Consider the following 18985-nt stretch of genomic DNA (forward strand, 5'->3'; position numbering starts at 1 on the left):
ATGGTTGATGAATGGAAGAGGTGAGCTAGATATGACATCAATCTCCTGGCACCAATACTCCTAGACAAGACTGATCACCTAGTTTCCAAGTTTAGGCACAGCCTTGATATAAATCTCTCACCTCTGCAGATTCAAGACCTAGCACATTCAGGCTCTCCCCTCTGACAGAATCCCAGAATTTGCCCAAAGCCTCTTTCCCCACTTACCAGAGAACTGACTCAGAAGACCCAGAGAAAACTGACTCATGGAAGACCCAAGAAAAGCAGTTTCTCCCGTTGCAAAGGCCCAGGAGAGATCAGAATTTGCCATCTCTACCTCATCCCTTTTCGGCCACTATCTGTCACCCTATGCCATCCCATGGACACCCAAAGGAGTGAAATAATCTTCTGGGTTTCCCTCACGGGCCATGTGAACCAGAGGTCCAGGTTTTTTTTTTTTTTTTCCTTTAAACTTTATCTTTTCTTTTTTGTAGTTAACATATTTACTTTTTTTTTTTTTTTTTTTTTTTACAAATTTTGCTTAAATCAGGAAGGTTCGTTTGCTTAAATATTTGTGACTGAGTAGAGAAGGGATAGTAACATCTCACAGAGGTTGTTAGGAAGATTTACTAGAATGTCACAGGAGTAGTGGCACACCTATAATCCCTGCACTTAAGGCGGAAGGATCACCTCCAGTTTGAGGCCAGCCTGGGCTACACAGTGGGTTCAAGACCACCTAAAGTAATTAACAAGACCCTGTCTAAAAAAAATAAATAAAGATGCTGCCCCTGTACAAGTAGATGTTTAATTAATGCCAAGTCTCTTTGAAAAGTATCAAGTGCCATGCAGATATAAGATGCTGTTACTTTGTAGGCAAGGAGCATTTACAGATTGTTCCATTTACACATATGGAGCTTTTTATTAGTACATGTTTGCAGCATGTAATGTGTGCACACCTTGTGTGGAGTTGGTCCGTGTACATAATACACCTTAATTCTTTTTCCTTCCCTCTCCCTCCCCACCCTCTCCCTTCCATCTCTCAATTCCCTTCTTCCTATTATCTTTTGTTTTGCTTTTTATTTATATTTTAGGTTTCTCACATAAGAGAAACCACATAACACTTAAGCTGGTGTGTCTGATTTACTTCACTTAACGCAGTGGTCTCAAGGTGCATCCATGTTCTTACAGATGATTCAGCTTTATCTTCATGGCAGAATAACAGTCCACTCTGTGTAAATATCACATTTTCTTTATCCATTTATCCAGTAGTGGGAATGTTTTTAGATGTTTTGTGGTAAAAGGTGAAATCCCATTTAAGAATTCTTTCTTTTAAGAATTATTTAGTTCAGAGGTAGAGCATTTGTTGAAATACATGAGTATGAGTCCTTAGGTTTGATTTCCAGCACAAGAAAAAGTTGTTTCCTGAAGTTCGCTGTAACTCCTGGGAGAGTAATGCTAGTAAAGGTTACTTTTTTTTCTATTCTTTACGAAATAATGTATGTTGTCTTTTGGTACCGGAAACCAAATTCAAGACCTTGCACTGTGCCACTGAGCTATATCCCCAGTGCTACAAAATAATTTATATTCCCAGCTAGAAGTTTAAGCAAAAGAAGTGGAGATGAACAGATAAGCAAGTCTAGGAGACAAAAACTCTGCTTCTAGAAGAGAGAGGCCCTGTAAGAGGGGAGCCAGGCTGTGTGTTTTCTCACAACTCCTTGTTTATCTCTGCTCCTGGGTTGGTTCTGGGGTGGGGTGGGGTGGGGACCTCTACAGAAAGGGGTATTTTGTGCCTCTCGGCAAAAGACAACCTAAGAAGCAGATAAATTTTCAGCCAAAGAAATCAAGATATGCAACTAAAGGAATTTAACCAGGAGAACAAAATTTAATTCCTAGCACCAGAGCTTCTTACAAAACCCAAAAGGATGGACAAGGTGTCTGAGAGATATCTCACTCTAGGTAGGAAAAATAGATGGATTCCACTTAATAAATCCAACCTCAATGGAAGGGGATTGATAACACTTCGATTTCCATAAAGATACAACTTTTCGCCTGGGCCAGAGCTACAAATATAAAATATCAAACTCAAGTGAGCTGATTCTTCCAAATAAAATTAAAAGTGATGGTGCATCCCTTTATACTGTGTTGATGGGAAATTCCAAGCTCATTTCTGCTCTAAGAATGGATGAATCTGCAGAGCTCACATTGTGCCCAGAAAACATGAGGTTGACCCTTTTTGGCTTTTTACTACTCAAATATCAGAGATCCTGACACTTTTTTTTTTTTTTTTTTTTTTTTTTTTGGTCCTGAACTCACAACCTCACGCTTGCCAGGCAAGCACATGTGCCACTGAGCTAAATCCCCAGCTGACACTTTTTTAAAAATATAACTTTCAGGAATTCACCTGACCCTACAGAATCTCACTCCACATGTTATTAGGATTCCCTAACACACGTCAGTGTTTAATATTTAAGAAACACTGTAGACTTCAAATCATAATGGTCTTCTTCAACTCTCAAATGTCCTGGAAGCTGACAGTGACTTCAGTAGATCAAACAAGCCTGGGCACCTCAGAAGGGAACCACTTAGACAATACCTTGGGATCCCTCCAGATCCTCCCAAGACCTACCCACCCAAAAGCTCTCATTCCTTCTTTCCTTTCCCTTCAATAAACTAAAGCTTTCAATCAACAAAAGCCTGAAAAACCAGTTGTCTACAGGGAACTTCTGCTCTCAAAGGGCTTCAGCGGCCCCCCTGAGGCTTGGAATGAAGAGCAAAATCACTAGCACACAATAACATCTCAACCTGTTGTCTTGCCACACGTGGCATTCTTTAATTCTTGCTCTCAATTATATCAGGATTTAAAAGTGCAAAACAAAGTTTTATACTGTAATTTTAATGGGCTTTTTTTAATAGGGAAAAAATAAGTCCCAGAATTCTAGAAATAATTGCTCCTGAAACCAGGGGTTTAGTGAGTTCCTAGTTTAAAGGATTATTTATTTATTTTTGCAATAATGGAAAATGTTTTTTGGTGGTTTTTCTTGGAAGACACAGGAATAGAGGGGTTACCCTCCAAAATAAACCACAGTTGGAATTCCATTGTATAAAACAGAAATGGAGCTGTTTTGGCCAAAGGTGGGGACACAGAACCCCAAGTGCATGGAGGTTCTCCTCTCAACTCCCAGAACAACCCAGGTGATGGCTGCACCAGCCTCCTGGGTTCAGTGGAACACAGGGCAACAAACTCAACTGACCTTCTACCCAGTACTGGAACCCAGCATAGTTTCCCTTCCTCTACCTGCAGTCACACATTTTAAGAGAGGTATCACGGGGCAGCCAGACCTGATGTGCAGTGGCACCCAGGGTGGGAAAAATCCTTATTTCCCCTTCTTGTTACTCTCACCCATAAGCCCCATTTTCTGTACACGTCTAGTTCTTATTTCTCATAATCTGCAGAGCATACTCCTCCTTGGAATTTCTTTTCCAGGAAATTAAACTCTACGATAAATGGATAAATAGTGAAGAAGTGAGTGAAGAAACAATTCATGAATGAGTGGGAGGTGGGGATGGAGGAAGGAAGAGAATAGACATTTGAAAGGAAGACCCAGCTCGTTCTCTTCTGGACACCTTAAAGCTTTCTTTAAATGGTATATGTTCCCATGGAATAGAATGGGGATAAAAAAAATAATAATAATAAAAATAAATGGCATATGTGTGAGAAAATTGTAACACTGGAGCTGAGAATGTTATTCAAGCTGGACCATAAGTTAGTGTTTCTTAAACTGTAGGTGATTATCTATAGGTGTAGTAAAATCAGTTTAACAGCTCCCAAACATCATGTTGCTTAATGAAAGGATGAAATAGAATAAACATTGTAGTTCATCAACCAACACCAAGGTTAGGGATTGTTGAGAAAACTATTTCCCATTATAAATATACTTTTATGTGTATATGTAGGAATGTGTGTACAGCTCCTCCTTCTCCTTCCCCTCCCTCCCTCCACCCATTCTGTCCCTGAGCTACATCCCCAGCCCTGTGCCAAAACATGATGTAAAATGTGTTTCTCACTATAGGTCTTTAGAAAACAAGCCAGTGCTGTAACCTTATGCATTAGACATTAGTATCCCCAGTTTTCAAAGAAAAAAGTACGAGGTACACTAACTCCAGGTGGCTATCCCCCAGCCAGCTCAGGGCACCCAACCAGCAAATGGTACAGCTGAGCCTGAAGCAAGGAGCAGTTTCACATCAGAACCTGAACCCCAAAACTTTTCATTCCGTGGCTTCGCTAGAAATGGTCATGCCATGCAGGTAGTTCAGAGCAGTGCCAGAACATTCCGTAAATACAAGAGCAGCCAACAGGGTTTTCTTCTCTCAGGTAAGACACACATTCCTCCCCGCTGCACCTCCACACAGGGCATCCCAGAGCAAACGCCAGGGAGGGGTAAGGGAAAGTTGTGATACGTACTTTGCCACGTTGATTCTTGTGAATCTAAATAAATTGGCATTTCCATTACGATGGATATGCCTGCGTTTTAATAGCACTAACTCCACGCTTTCTCTTGTGATACAGTTATAAGTGAGCCAAGTAGATAGGCGATAGCCACCTGGATCACTGTGTACCAACATGTCAATAAGATAGTTGGTTTCTAGAACTTTTCCCTCTACAATTGGCAACTGGAAGCTAAGATAATATGCCTACTGCAGCTGTAAACATCGGCTTCATACTGCCATGTGAGAGGCACCATGTGTGACTCCACCCTTCGCCTCAGAAACAGGCTTAGTCTTTGGAGACTCTGCAAGAGTGAATGATCCTCCCTTCCTCGTTGGCGCCTTGATGGCACCTTGGAGAGATGAGACCAGAGCCATTTGGAGTTTTCCGTAGGCGTTCAGCATTGGTTCATGATAGGCACTCTGTGTGCAAGTCATTTTCTTTCCTTTCTTGTCCGTGTCTTTCAGGTATTCCTTCTGCCTGTTTTTGCAGATTCTGCTTTTGTGTATATTACAATAACATGAATTTGGGGCTGCCTTTGTTTCATTTGATTAGAGAATAAGTAATATGCCCCTCTTGGAGAGATTATAATCCTTTAAGTTAAATTGTTTTCAGTTACAGGGGAACTAGACCATCTTTGTCAACTCAGGGTTGAGTTGACCACACTGCTTAATGTTCGGGGTCATAAAGGAGGCAGAGTCCCTCCCAGCAGAATCAATCAGTTCCTTCTGCCCTGAGCAGAGGGATGCAAGCAGTCATGCAGAGGTTGAGCAACCCTATGATTTGGCCTGCATTTCTTCAAGCACTCTCAAATATATTTGTGGGAAGCAGTGCAAAAACATAATCAACAACAAACTTGGCCACAGTGTTGGTGGTGCCTGGCAAGGAAACCAGAGCCTTCTGAGCTTACAGACTTTTACATCAAGTATTCTGAGAGATTCTTGATGATCTCTTCCCTGAGCAAACTATGGAGCCCTTCTCTAAACCACAAACACTTCATTGTTAGACTAATACCACATCCCCTCTCGTGTATATTTAAGCGGTATTCATCGTTTTAGAATCTTCATCTTCCTCACAGGAATGTGCCACGGAATCCTCCTTCGTTGCTGACCAAAAGGCAGCTTTGGTAACTCCAGAGTCCGCTGTGCTGTAGAAGGAAGCCTAGCTCTCCCTCAGTTTCGCTGCTTCTTTTTTTTCTGCCACTCCTGGCGCTGCTGATGGGCTTTCATTCTTGTTTGTTTGATTCGGAGGTCATACTTCTTTTGCAAAGAAGCAGCTGAGGAAACTTAGGTACTTACCATGACCAACAAAAAAACCCAAGGAAAGAGGGAAAACAAAACAGTGATTATATTAATTTGAAGGTGGTGGTGCACGATGGTTCTGTGGTGCAGTTTAAGACTAAGAGCCATTCACCTCTTAGCTAGTAAAGGCCTATTGTGAAGGGCAGGGTTTGTCAATGAAGGAAATCAGAGTCAATTTGTTGGACAGCCAATCAGTGAAACAGACACACCTACACAGTTGGAAATGGAGGACAAAGATGCAATTGATGTGTTCCAGCAGCAAACAGGAGGTTACTACTAAAAATAGAAACTGCAACAACTTTACTGTAGAACTCTGTCCTTACCTACCAAGAACACATTCTCGATTAGGTAACTGCATTTGGTTCCTCCACATCTTGACCACTACAGTATAGTTTCTCTATGCTTTCATTTGTCCCTTTCCCATTCCATTTAGGGGGGGATCTTTTTTTGTTTGTTTTTTGTTTTGTTTGTTTGCTTTTGTCTTTTTGAGACAGGGTCTCGCTATGCAGTTCAGGCTGGCCTTGAGCTCACTATGTAGCCCTGGCTGGCCTCAAACTTGCAACAATCCTCCTGCCTCAGCCTCCCAAGTATACTGGGATTACAGACATGCACCACCATGCCTGGCTCCCATTTCTTTATTGTACATAAAATATCTGGTGTGCATGCACAATTACATTGAATTTTTTTTTACTAATGACTAACAGCACATTTTGATCGACATCAAATGGAGATGAGACGGGGAATCACTAGTTCTGTGAAACAAACCACTTTTTTCATTAGTTGTGTGCCCATTTAGCTCCTACCTTTGTATTCCTGCAAGTTATTTTGCTCTCACTGTTTTAACAGAAAAGACAGCAGCATAAAAATCCTTGCATATCTTGTTTGATTGGAGCATTTTAGTGTTTTTTATGTATCATTGTAAAACAAGGCACAATTTTATAATTTTTGTACATAGCTTTTACATGTAGGGCAATCTGTCTTTAAGAGTAAATTCTTCTTTTAAAAAACTGCTAGTTTTCTTTTTTAAGTCAAGTGTCTTGTTTAAATAAACTTCTTATTTAGAAAAACTAAGAAGGAAGTCTATAATTTGATACATAAGGAGGTGGGGTGTGGCGGGCCATGCCTGGCTAATGAGCACTCTCCAGCGCAGTTCTTGCAATAGACCAGTCCTATTTTTGCGTTCTGAGTCTGTGGTCTTTTTCCCACAACATGCTCTAATTACCTTCCTACAAGAGAAATCTGGGCAGTTAGTCATGCTTTAACCTAAGTAAACCCATCTTGGCTCCCAATAATCCCTGCTTAGGAAAGGAATTTCTGGAATTTTGCCTAGGATTGTCATAAGCTCACTGTACCATATTTTTCTCATGCTTACATGGGGGCAGCATTTTTCTGGCTTTATCTTCTGGCACCTTTCACCTCCCGTTTCTGCCTGGAAGGGTTGAAAATGGAGCAAAGGTAATAATTGGGACAGGCAGGACACAGTTCAACCTCGCCTTTGGTGAGGCAGATCATGCTACTGGTCTGAAGTCCTTTCTCTTTTTTTCCCCCCCCCTGGTACTGGAGATTAAACCCAGGACCTTCACAATGATTGATAATCCCAGCCCTTTTAATTTTCTTCTTTTTGTTGTTTGAGATAGTGTCTTACTAAGTTGCTAAGTTTCCCAGGCTAGGTTCAAACTTGTGATCTTCCTGCTTCGTTCTCCCAGTACTGGAACTTTAGGTGTGTGTCACCACAACCAGTCTGGCCATCATGCTTTCTCCTTAGGAAACAAGTCAGGGTCCTTTGGGTTATGTTCTGTTGTCTGTAAATATTAAGCGTACCTCTCTCTGTCTGTCCATCTCTCTCTCTCTCCCTTTCCCTGTCTCTCTTCCTCTGTCATATCCCCATCTCAGGAACACCAAGGAGGACTTCATAATTCCAACACTCCAAACCCACCTGGTGCTTGAAAGAGGATTCTGTGCCACAGTTCTTGCCATAACAGGGTAGAACCAGTGAGCAGGACCAGGAGGCTGGGTCAAAGTGCAGTCCACTGGGGCAAGGGCCTGATGTGAAGTCACCCACCATTGGCAGGGTTGCATATATCTGTATTAAGACAGGTACAGCTCTGGGTGAGAAACTCTGGGAAATTCCTGACTCTTACAGATGCTGCAAGGATTAAAGGAGAACTGGTGCCTAGGAGAATTTACCAAACAGCTGGAGCCATTGTACTGACTTCTGTTATCCAGAGAATGGTGGCAATCTCAGACACTCTGGGAACCTCCACTGTGACTTTCTTGACTCCTACCCCATACCTACGCTGCCTAACCCAGCAGACAGACACCAACAGTTGGGGTAGGCTGCACTCGCCATGCTTCCTCTTACCCATCTACCCAGATGTGAATCAGGCATCTCTGATCTCCAAACCCACAGGTAAGGCAGCAAGCGTGCCCAGTTGTACCTGCATGGAAACGAACTTTGGGATTAGATAACCATGAGCAGAAGTCCAGTCCCAGCTCAGCCTCCTCACATCCACCCTATCTCAATTTGCTCATTTGTCTAATAAGTATAATATCAGAATCTGCCCCATTGACTTTTTTTTTTTTCTTCATTGACTTATTGTAGAGATTATGGGAATACTTGGCCTGGGACCTGGTACAAAATAAAACTCCAGAAAGTTTGCTAAGCCCACTTTAGGTGCACAAGTGTCAGGCCTCCTCTAAGAATATGAGAAGACATATCTTCAGGGCAGGGAGGGCCAGGAGGAAGATGGGTGGTCTTAGAAATGAAGCCTTGTCCCGGCACTTCTTGGCAGGGAACCTGCCCTTGTGGGATTCTACTGAACATGTGATGAGGAAGCAAAGAGGAATGGAGAGATGAAAAAGTCTTCAGGAAGCTCAGAGGTCAAAGCTCCATGACCAGTCAGGGAAGATGCTGAGATTTGGATACAGGTGTATGTTACCTTATAGAAGTCCTTTGACTTCTGATGGCTACTCAGGAAGAAGGAGTGACCTTCCAACAGGATACTGAACACCCAGGGATAGCTGGTATAATACTGGGCCCCAAAAGATGCTCCTACTATTGCTAGGCTGTCCACCAGTCTTCTATTTGTGTGTAACCATGTGGTTAGAGAAAAGTCACTGAGTGGCAGTTTTGTAGGAATTCTCCTAATCCTCATCTACCACTTGCTGAGGACTGGTGGCTTCGAAAAGCTACCTCATACAGCATGAAGTTCTAGAGGCAACTGGATCAGGTTTAAATCCCAGCTTCATCACGTGAGTTTCTGTGATCTTGTGCAAACTGCTTTTCCTCTCTGAGTCTCGAGTTTTTCCCCTGTAAAGTATGAACTGTCCACTTTGTAGCTTGATGAATGAGCTTTATTTTTCTCTTTATGACCAGTCCACAGCAGAGGGTCATAGAAAGAGCAAAGGTCAGAAAATGTAACAAGTAACTCTAGCTCTCATTTATTGCATGTTTCCTAGGTGCCACTCGCTGTATGTGTCATATGCATCACGTCACTGAAGTATCACAGGAGCAGTAGCAGGCCTGCTAATATTTCACTTTACATGAAGAACGTGAGGCACAGAAAGATGAAGTCACTTTATTTACTTAGTTAGTTTTGGTATTGGAAATTGAACTCAGGATCTTGAGCTTGCCAGAACGGCACTTGTGCCATTGAGCTATAAATTGCCAGTCCCTATTTCTATCCCTGGTCCTGAAGTCACTTATTCAAGGACACTATAAATGTAAATTTTAACATGAGATTCAAATCTAAGTGCCTATAATTCTAGCTGTGAGAGATCTCAGATGTCAAGGAGCTCTGTCTTCTCCAGGGATGCCTGCTTGGCAGAAGGAGCCTCTGCTAAATATAGGAATCCAATCAGCCAGCAGGCCTGGCCACTATGGGCAAGCCAGACTAGGCTGTCAACTCCATTTGTGGATTATCCACCAGTGTCACCATTTATAATGCATCGACTAATTTAGCCCTCTCAGTGAGTCTGAAAGAAAGCATTACTCCTGTCATTCATGGTGAAAAATGGGGCTCAGAGAGGTGAAGGTACTGGCCTAGGGTCGCACAACAGGGAAGTAGCAGAACTAGACTTTAAACTCTGTCTTTGAGTCCTCTGAGAAGTAGGAGACAAAAAGAACTGGAAGAGTCAAAGGCTGATTGTGAGCAACACAGGAAAGAAAAGAGCAGGGAGGTAAGATATGCCAAGGAAAAGACATCAGGTCATGGTGAGAAATCATCAAAGTGCAAACTAAAGCCATGTAGAGCTCTCAGGCAAAGACTTCCCACTAGGGAAGTCCCACACTGGACAGAAATGACCAGGTCCAGGTATCTAAATCTTTTTCACAGGCTTGGATATGCCCATGGATGGGGTTTGTGAGCTTGTCCGCAGGCACTGAACCTGCAAGTGGTCAATGCCCTTCCCCTTTGCCACTAAGTGGCGGGTTCTTTATGGAAGGCAAGACTCAGTAGTGTGCCTCCATGGCTCTGCCATCCACCCGTGCACTGCACGATGCTTTTCTTCAGTTTTTTTATGAATATTTTTTGCTTGAAGGGAAGAGATGGAAAGGGAGGTGAGTGGGGGAAGTGACCATCCCCAGCCCTGCCACTGATCTTGGTGCTGCAACTGGTGCACATGGTCTCCATCTTGAATTCCTCGCACCCTCAGCTAACACCCTGATGCATTGGGTGATGTGACCCAAACTCTCGTTCCTGATACATTCTTGGGGTCCCAGTCATTGTCCATTCACAGTCACAAATGGACAAGGAAGAACCATGAGTTCCCAACCAGATTATCTTAGTTCCACTCATGCTCCTTCTGTTTTGAAAGAACAACTACTTCCTCCTTGAAGTTCAAGGAGCCAAGTTTGAGGACCTTTCCTTGTGTAATAAATTCTCCATACATGGTCGGAAGTGCCCTGGAAAATACAAAGACCCACAGGAGTCACTGGGAATGCAATAAAGGAAGCCATCTCTGTTTCTATCCTTTGGTTCCCAGAACTCTGTATTTTTCTGAGTCCCTAAAACCATATGGAGCTTTCTGGTGCCATATGTGTACTACATCTGGAGGATTATCTCCATCTTTATGGAGTCTCCCCACAAATCAAAATCAGGCTTCTCCTTCCTCTTTCAAGTATTCATATAAGACACCATAGAGCCATAAAGGGTCATGGTGCAGCTGTGACATTGAGGTCAGAACCACATGCCAATGCAGTCTATTTGAGCCCTGACGTTCCACTGTGGGTAAAGGGTAGATCACAACACTCCTTGCCTGAACTTACGACTTGGTGGTTTTGAAAGAGTCCAGCATATTTTGATGATTCCAGATAGACTGTCATTTGATAGATGGTGCTCAAGAGTTCTGTCTCTAACATGTCCCAGCAGTGCACAGGAATTGTTTTTCAAAAGGTGGCATGCCTTGCCACAGATCTGAATTGGGATTCTCCATCTGGGGCTTGCCACAAACTCTACATTATTTTGGTTCTACACTTACATCACCAACACCAAGGTCTACTGGATTGCAAGAACCAAGTGGCAAAGCTGTTGGCACTGCAGCCAGGTCTGTTGGCAATCCCATTGTGCTCCAGATCTCACTCAGAGCAGAGAGTCTTCCACATCTCCCACTGTATGAACTGGGGCAGTTTCTCAAGTATGGAATGTGTGCTGCCAGAAACCAAAAAGGTCTAAGTGACACAATGCATCTATCTTTATAGCTGTAGAATAAACTGTCTTTTGCTTTGGATCAAATAGCTCAGACCCTTCCTGACTCATCAGCCTCTAAAGTCTTTACTGACATGAAAATTTTATGAATCTTTTCAAGGCTTATCTTTCAGCCTCTGGAATTCTCATGTCTTATCAATACCTCCCTTATGCTGGCTTCTTGTTTACCTCCCTAGTCAGAATGCTCCCACCCACACAGTGGATCACTATGATGGCCTATGAGATACCCAAGTGGTTCACAACTCTTTGAACTCTGTTGTAACAAGGACAAAGAGAATTAACACCACCCCAGGGTAAAGTTCTGAATGTGTGTTGTTGTTCATTTTGTATGAATATAACTATTTTTAATACACTTACCTGATTGATATTGTACATTTACCAAATCAATCGCTGCATGTTACATATATACCTGAAGGCATATTAATCTAACCTAGTGAGGATACTAGACCAGCCTAGGCTGTGTTTGGGGGCTACTATTCGGTAGAATTTTTGCTTTTCTACAATCACATTCTAGATCCACTTGGTTTATCAGTTTGGCCCCTGTAGAAAGCAGATGGACTACCACTCCTGCAATCTGAGATCCATAAGAATAGTTTTAATACCTATCTCCTCCCTTTACAGATTGTAAGATTATTTTGGGTTTAATGTCTTGATAGGAAATGGGGATTGGAGAAGAGGAAGGAGGGGAGAGGAGGAAAAAGGAGGGGAAAGGAGGAAGAGGAAAGACAAGAAAATTGAAAGGAAGGGAAGGAAAGGGAAGGGAAGGGAAGAGAAGGGAACAATTTTAAAGGCTTGTACTTAGTCTTCCCCATTATCATAGTTCTTACCACACAGGTCAAGAACCCAGTATGGAAATTATTCCATCTAGCAAGTATTTCAACACAATTATACATTAAGAAACCATAGCAATGGCTACTAATTGTTCTCACATTCCCAGCGGGTCCACTAAAAAATAGATTCTGGACAGGACACGATTTATTATTCCCTGGACTTCACATGTTTCCAGTTTAACAAAAGTGCCATAATGACAGTTTGGGTCTCTTGGTGTAAATGTAAACTCAGGCACTAGGGTCAAAAGTCGTAGAAATGTCTGAGTATTGCCATTTTCCAGACACTGAGTCCCTTTAGAAGAGATTGGGCATATATATCTGGCCATCACATTCTTTTCTCCTGGAGACATTACCCCCTCTTCAGTGAACAGTTCTCCCTTCCACCAACACAAAGTTCTAGAAATTGGATCAAGCCAGGAATGAATCAAGGTGTTATGATGTTCTTTTGGGTCAACCACTTTTGATTCCTCCTTAGATACCTTGGTTTCTTTCTTTGGTATCCTCATTGTTTGGTTTATCTACTTTACCAATAAGGATGATTTTTTCTATTAACCACTTCTTTGCAAGTCAAGCTGTCTTGCCTGCTTTTCCAACATTGCTGTTTGATAAAATAATCTTGATCTCCTAGTTTTTATAGGAGCGGGACTGCTACAAACAAGTCTAGCTCGTGACTTCCCACTCCTACCACTGGTTTGCAGAAAGAGTTGTCATTGAACTACTTAATGACATTGATGCCCCTCTCACACACTTATGATGAATTGGTGAATGACGTCTCTCCTGGGCTAGACATCTCTCATGGACTAGAGTCCTTTGATATTACGCCTCACATAACATATGCACTCCAGCATGTCGGCTTCCTTAAACCTTTAATCCCTTTCTTCAGTATTTGCCAAAGCAATTCAGTCACTTCAGCTTTTCTTGGCATGGCCATTACTTTCACCAGGCTGCTACAAGCATCCTGGGCAGCACATTTACACTATTCCCTGGACCCTTAACAGAAGGTTAACCCAGTCTTACATTCTGAACTCATCATTCTGGCACTTTGAAAATATCGTTGATATATAGTCTCTTCCCTCCCAAACATGACTGATTGAATCAATGTGCAATTTGACTCTAGTTATCACTCTGGCAGCCAGGAAAGGAGGCAAGGGTGGACTTTTCTTCTTTAATTTGAGACAGGTTCTCACTCTATAGTTCAGACTGGCCTTGAACTCACTAAGGAGCCCAGACTGACCTCAAACTCGTGATCTTCCTGCCTCAGGCTCCTGAGTGCTGGGATTATAAGCAAATGCCACCATGCTCAGCAGGGGCGGACTCTTCAGGGGAGCCCCAGTTGGGGCCCCTGGTGCCTGCTGGTGTAGAAGGCTCTCCAGTATCTCCTGCCTGGAGGTAGGAGTGGTTACTATCTCTTCTACAGAGAAGTGGGCACCTCTGCATATTACGATAGTGCAGGGGAGCCTGGAGAACCAAAATACTGTGCACAGATGTTCCCACCCATGTGTCCCCATCTCATTTGTCACATCTCAGGTTGTTGTGTTTGTCTTCAGTGCTACGGATCAAACCCAGGGTCTTACACAAGCTAAGCAAGACCTCACCACTGAGCTACATTCCCAAACCTCTAAATTTTCCAAACCAGTCCCCTGATCTTGGCCTCTCCCAAGCAATCAATTGACTTTGAAGCTCCAGACTATTAATTCCTGACTTTGTTATTAAACTTTTTCTGCTCTTCCTTTGCAAGGGATAAGCCACCCAAAATCCCCTTCACACTTAAGTTTTGTTTCTTTTTTTTTTTTTGAACAGCGTTGGTATTTGAAAGTTTTGTTTCTTAATTGTCCTTAGCTTTCATTACTTCCCTGCAGGATCAGTGTACAAGGACAAATTTCATTGTCCTTGTACATTGGGGTACATTATCCCTGGTACATTTCAAACACCTGAACCACTATGTGATCATGGTGCTGCCGCCAGTAAAATTTCCCCCAAGTCCTTGCCAATATCAATTTTAGAAATAGATTTACAGCTTTGTACCAAGGACTGGCACATACCATGCCTCATATATCCCTGGTGATGGAGTCTTCATGGACATCTAGACAGCAAGGGGTGCCACAGATTAATCCATCTTAACTTCTGGGCCTGTTGTGGTACTCCAGAAAGCAGAGCTAGTGACAGAGTTAGGACTGCAAAATACTGATTAGGAGATAATACCTGTGAATGATGAAGGGAAGGAACAGGATGAAATTTAAAAACAAAAGAGCCTTCAATCCATGGTACAGACTGGATAAAGCCTCTATAGAGCTAGTGGGGTGCTCCACAACAAAGATTACCAGTTAGGGAAGACTACATTGGGCATAAATGGCCAAGCCCTGAGACCCTTGCTGTGTTAATCCAGTGGCTGAGAGGTCCCTTGGGAGAGTGTGGCCACCCAAAAGTGCTGTGGCTTGAGAGGGACCCTAATTGCACTCTTGTGACTTCATATGGACTTATGTCTCCCCCGCCCAGAAAAAAAAAAAGATGTCTTGAATTCCTAAGCCTCAGAAGCTGTTAAAATGCCCTTATTTAGACATGGTGTCATTACAGATATAATTAGTAATGATAAAGTCATATGCAATAAGACTGCTGCTCTCATAAGAAGATGGCCATAAAAGTTGGGCACAGCGGTGCATGCCTATAATTGCTGCACTCTGGGAGGTTGAATCAGATGAACTAAAAATGCTAGGCCAGTCCAGACAAATTTGCTACTGAGCAAGTAGTATCTCCAAATAAAAAAACTAAAATTCACTGGCTTTGTAGTTTAGTGCAAAGGCCCTGTGAGCAACCCCTAGTGCTACACATGAGGGAGAGAAGAAGAAGAGAAAGAGAAGAAAGAGGTGAGGAGGAGGAGGCAGAAGAGGAGGAGGAGGAAGGCCATATGAAGACAGAAACACAGGAAGAACAGTATGTTGAAATGGAGCATTAGAGTAACACATTTATAAACCCAGGCAAGCCTGAGGATGTGAACCAGAAGAGAGACATGGAACTGATTTTCTCTAGCATCTTCGAAGAGAACATGGCCTTTCTAATGCCTTGACAGTGAGACAGTAAATTTCTGTTAAATTATGCCATCCAGTTTGTGTCATTGTGTATGGCAGCCCTAGCAAATGAACACACATGGTGCACTTCCTTTACTAATGAAAATCCCACACCTGCTCCAAAATTCACATTTTTCACTTTCCCTGTGAACTAGAGAAGAGTGTTAAGTCTACATGTTTTCCTCTGAAAGCCTCACCTCTACCACCTCTCCCAGTATGGTCTTCTGTTGTGTAGACTCGAAGACTGGAGCAGTAGAGACTTAGGGCAGCTCTCCTGGGCAAGACAGCAAGGTTCCTTTGGTGCCTGAGACACATCTAGACCACAGCATCCCACTTGTTTTCATCATGGAGGTTACAAGAAAGCAGCTAGAAGGTACTTCATCTACCCCGTCTCATTTTCTCTCTGTAGGTAGCCGCTAGCCTGCAAAGCTATAGACACTCACTGAATGAGAAGGCTCCAAAAGGTGCTACTCGAAGCCCAGGACCTTTAGGGAAGATTCAGGTGCAGCTCTGCAGGACCTCCACACATACACTTTTCTGGAGAGAGGGTGGAGGGCTTTCATCAGATTTTCAAAGACATCTCTGGCCAACCCTCCAGATGTAAGAATCCCAGGCTTACTCCAAATCTTCCTTTCAGTCAAATTCTTCTTAGTTTTGCACTGGGATCTTCTTCCCCTCCTTATAAGTCCAGATACCTACTCCTCGGTGACACTGTAAGGAGAGGTTCCATTTTTCTCCAAAGCTTTAGCCACCTTTCCCGTAAAGCTTCCTTAGTATCTCTGGAATGCTACACAGAGAAAACTTCATCCACTTGAAGTGCTAGTGTGACAGAAGTGCTAAGGAGCTAAAATAGGCAGGCTTTGCTGCCAGAAAGACAGAAGTGCCTTAGGAAGTTAAAGGAACCATTAAAAAAAGAAAGAACTGCATCCGGAGTTCTCACTCTGTATCCGCCCTGGTATGGGTCCTTTCCTACATAATTTCATTGTGATTGGTGCCATTTTGTAAGTCACGGTCATTGGCTCATGGAGAAGTGAAGGACCCAAGACTACTCAACTACAGAGTGGTGGATTCAACCCAAAACACTAGGCTTCCTGGCTCCATGACATACTGCCCTTTCTTGAATACCTCATTTGAGGAAAAAGATGTAGCTCTACACTGATTCATCTCTTGTACTGGTTCAACTAGAAGCAATCTTCAGTGAAGATCATTGGTTGTATTTGTCAAACTTTTTTTCTAGTGTCAGGAAAAATTGTAAGAAAGACTTTATAAGGGCATAGGAGTTTACTGGGTGTCCTTGAGTTGGGTGTCTGGTTGTCTTTCAATTTGTTTTCATATTTTACTGTCCTTGAGATACTTTACAGCTCTCCACATTGTGCAAAACTGATGATAATGCAAATAATTCTTTTCTATATAAATGGCAGTAAATTGTGGAAGGCAACTGGCTCTTGCTCTATGGATACACCAGTTTTATAAATATTTGGAAATTCATCAACATTCTTATAGCCTACTATGCATGATTCTTTTGATTCTACTTTGAACCAGTTGTACATCTGATAGTTTCCCTTATCAATTAATGAGTTCAATGACTCATTCTTTTATACGTGACTGGAAAATTTATATTGTTGAGTGGCTTTGGCTCTGGCCCAAATGCTCTACTTATGACGAGGGTTCAGAAGCAGGATTTTGCGTTCCCTAGCACTAGCATTTTAAGATCTCTTTCAAAGTCCATAAAGGAACATTCCTTTCTTTTTTGTTCTTTATTTTTATTACTGTTTCCTGTTTTCCTAATACTTATTCTTGTGTATATTGTGAGAAAGATCACAAATACAAATTTACTTGTGTCTCTTAGTGAAAGGCATATGTGCTAGCCAAGGCCACACTGGAGACATTTATTGACACTGTCACCTCCTCTGTTTACTCTCTCTCTAAGGATACATTGTAACCCAGCAGGATGGGAAGGGGCAGGAGGTTCAATCTCCTCCATGACACTTGTACTCTGATAACAGGAAAGGCTGCTGGAGGGTCCAGTACTGATAACCTTCTAGACCAGGGTGAGCCAGACAGTCTGGGAGCTGCAGAAGGTAGACAACTCTAACAAGGCTGAAGCTCTCCCATGTCTCAAAGATAATGATGTTGGTCCCCAGCAGGGAGCTAGCTGGAACTGAGCCCCAGTGCAGGAAGGAAGGCATCCTGAGAGCTGAAGTTCAGGATGGTTCCCTGGAGCTGTGGTCTCTTTGATCTTACACTCTTATTGGTTAAAAATAATCTGAATGCTGGGCGCAGTGAAACATGCTTGTAATTCCTGCACTTGGGAGGCTGAGGCAGGAGGGTCATCACAAGTTTGAGGCCAGTCTGGGCTACATAGTGAATGCAAGGTCAGCCTGAACTACACAGCAAGACTCTGTCTCAAAAACAACAAACAAACAAACAAATAAAAGCTTGCAGCCTTAATAGAGTTATATTTTTCTTTCTAAATTTTAGATTTCTCTCTATTAAATAGTAATAAAATATTAATTTTGGTTATAAATAATGCACATAAAGAAAAAATTTTTTCTTCAACTCAGAGGATTGTCTAGCACACTTACTTTGGAAACTACATTGCCCCGTAATGAGGTATCTTCACAGGACTGGGGCGAGTAGAGTCCTTAGGAAACACAAAACCTGCCCTTGCTCACTGCCTTCAGGTAGACAAGTTGTCCAGATCTTGCTCTATCATTTAAAATTGAATTAGAACATCTATCAGGATCACATCTCCCTTATGGTTTTAACAGAAACATCAGTTTAGCAAAAGAGAAAAAAAAAAGTATTATCATTACCTGCTAGAATGTCATTTCCAGGAACAGAAATGGTAGCACGCTTTATTTTTGCTTTCTCAACAGCAGACAGAGCCTTTCGGGCCAGGATGAATGCTCAGATCTAAACAAAGACCGTCTCCTTAGGGTAACACCTGGGTGGTATAACCTCACCTCAGCAAAGCCACATTAAATTACTTCAGTCACATCTCTTTTCCGGGTACTTCTATGGAGGCTGAGAGAATCCTGCAGGGAATGAAGAAATGTAATCAATGCCTTTCAATAAATATTGTTGCTTCTCCTCTTACTTCCAGCAAATACAAAACTCTGCAGTAACATTACTAGCTACTACCCTTCAGTGAGCACTCAGAAATCAAAGTCCTTTACATGTATTAGTGGATTTTGCTTTAGAAACAATCCAGGGGTAAAGCATTATTATCTGATTTTACATTCGAGAGCCTGAGTCTCAAACTGAAATGGTTGGACAAGCAGCAAAGCCGAATCACACATCCAGGTGCATTGCTCAACTCCCGCTTCGCCCTGGACTCCAGCTGAGCTCTGCCCTTCTCCCTAGGCCCTTGATCTCCAGTGAGTTCCTTCAGGGCTCCCGAGGGCTGGGGTATAGGGGTCTCACCAGTCAGCTGCATAGAAACCCCAGGCTCAAGCAAGTCTTCTGGCAGGAGGAGATCACTGAGGTCAGGACAACTACTTTCTTGGAAGCTTCCAATCTTGCAGCTGTGAAGTGTTCAGATTTGTCCAGATTTCTGTCTACTGTTTTATTGGCTTCTCAAGCTGAAGCCTCCAAAGTGGTTCTCTGTCCTCAGGGAC

The 18985-nt window shown here is 42.6% G+C and overlaps 1 pseudogene; it reads left to right on the forward strand.

Moving 5' to 3' along the window:
- Positions 1 to 6045, forward strand: LOC134472803 (small ubiquitin-related modifier 2-like; annotated as a pseudogene).
- The last annotated feature ends 12940 nt before the right edge of the window (positions 6046 to 18985 follow it).

The sequence above is a fragment of the Cavia porcellus genome, unplaced genomic scaffold, assembly GCF_034190915.1.
Source record: "Cavia porcellus strain 051 isolate PalLab524CR breed Dunkin Hartley unplaced genomic scaffold, mCavPor4.1 scaffold_25, whole genome shotgun sequence".
NCBI lineage: Eukaryota > Metazoa > Chordata > Mammalia > Rodentia > Caviidae > Cavia > Cavia porcellus.